Here is a 1,477-nt window from a genome sequence, read left to right as displayed (position 1 = left end):
TTATGGCGTTTTGCATTGTCGCCATCGATATTTACTTTATATTTTACCACTAGTTATATTTTATGATAAAGTGTGAAAATGTCACTGTGATCTCTGCATAGGGAATTTCCAGTAATAAAAATTTATTTTACTCTATATCATACCACAAATTATATTGTATTTAATATTTTAATATAATATTTACTTTATATTTTACCACTAGTTATATTTTATGATAAAGTGTGAAAAGGTCACTGTGATCTCAACATATAATATCCAAAAAATATATTATAATGTACATATTAATTATAAAATTACAACAAAATAACTAAAATGATTATTCTCGGTTTTAAAATGTAGTTTTCAAAAATTGTAAATTGTCCTTTTTTTCCTTGGTCTTTTTTTCTGTTGGTCTTTTTTTCCTTGGTCTTTTTTTCTTGGTCTTTTTTTCCTTGGTCTTTTTTTCCGATTACCTGAATATGTATATCAGTTATTAGTTAACTATTAATTATTAGATTTTTGAAGTTCAAATGCGAAAAATTTGATATATTACAAGCATCAAGGTAGCTATCAACTGACCTAATAATTTTCTTAGAATTTTCCTAGTTTCAAATTAATTATGCTATTAGAAAATTCTATGAATACCCAATAAAAATCTAGAATTTTAGATTTTCTTTTTTCTAAGAATTTTCTTAGAATTTTCTTAGAAAATATGTCTATGAATAGGAATCTAATTTTATATTTTAGATTTATCTAAGAATATTCTAAGTATCATCTATGAATCCGGCTGAACGACTAGGAAAATAATAATATGTTTGTGCTTGCGTGCGATATGGATTCGACGGCGTCGCGGTAATATTGATATCAATAAAATAATAATAATTATATCAATATAAATATTAAATAATATAATTGACCGAAAACGCGTATACTTGTATAACACGACAACGACAACAACAACTACCGCGGCAGTTACCGCGCTAAAAACAATGACAATAATAGTAATCAAGTTCCGGATGGTGTGATCTTTTTTTCTGTAACGGCGTCGGTTACCGTGGTGGTGACGGCAACGATTAAGTGTTGATGGGGCTGGGGGGGTTATGATGTTTACACGGATACTCAACACGTCCGCATATAATATTAGCATAGAAAAGTAAAGAAAAATGGCTTCGAGTTTCGACGGCGTCGCCGCGCGCCGTCGCGGTATACAGTAATTATGTATTATTAAAATAGTTAAAAAAATAATAATAATATTAATATTAACCGAAAACGCGTATAGGTACACAATCTATACTTTCCGTGCGTGCACAACCATAGGCATGTAAACCATTAACCAATGGACATCGGACAGAGCATTCCACTCCGCCCTGCCAACAATGCTAGGCGATCGTAATGATCATGTTAATAACCATAAAACTGAGAGAGAAAGAACATGTTTAGTGAAGGAGCCCGCATAAATTCCGCATAAGGAAACTGTATACATTTTTAATGCTTCTTT

Source organism: Acyrthosiphon pisum, unplaced genomic scaffold (assembly GCF_005508785.2).
Source record: "Acyrthosiphon pisum isolate AL4f unplaced genomic scaffold, pea_aphid_22Mar2018_4r6ur Scaffold_21093;HRSCAF=23010, whole genome shotgun sequence".
Taxonomy (NCBI): domain Eukaryota; kingdom Metazoa; phylum Arthropoda; class Insecta; order Hemiptera; family Aphididae; genus Acyrthosiphon; species Acyrthosiphon pisum.
The sequence above is the reverse complement of the archived record's forward strand: the minus strand, read 5'-3'. Positions refer to the sequence as shown.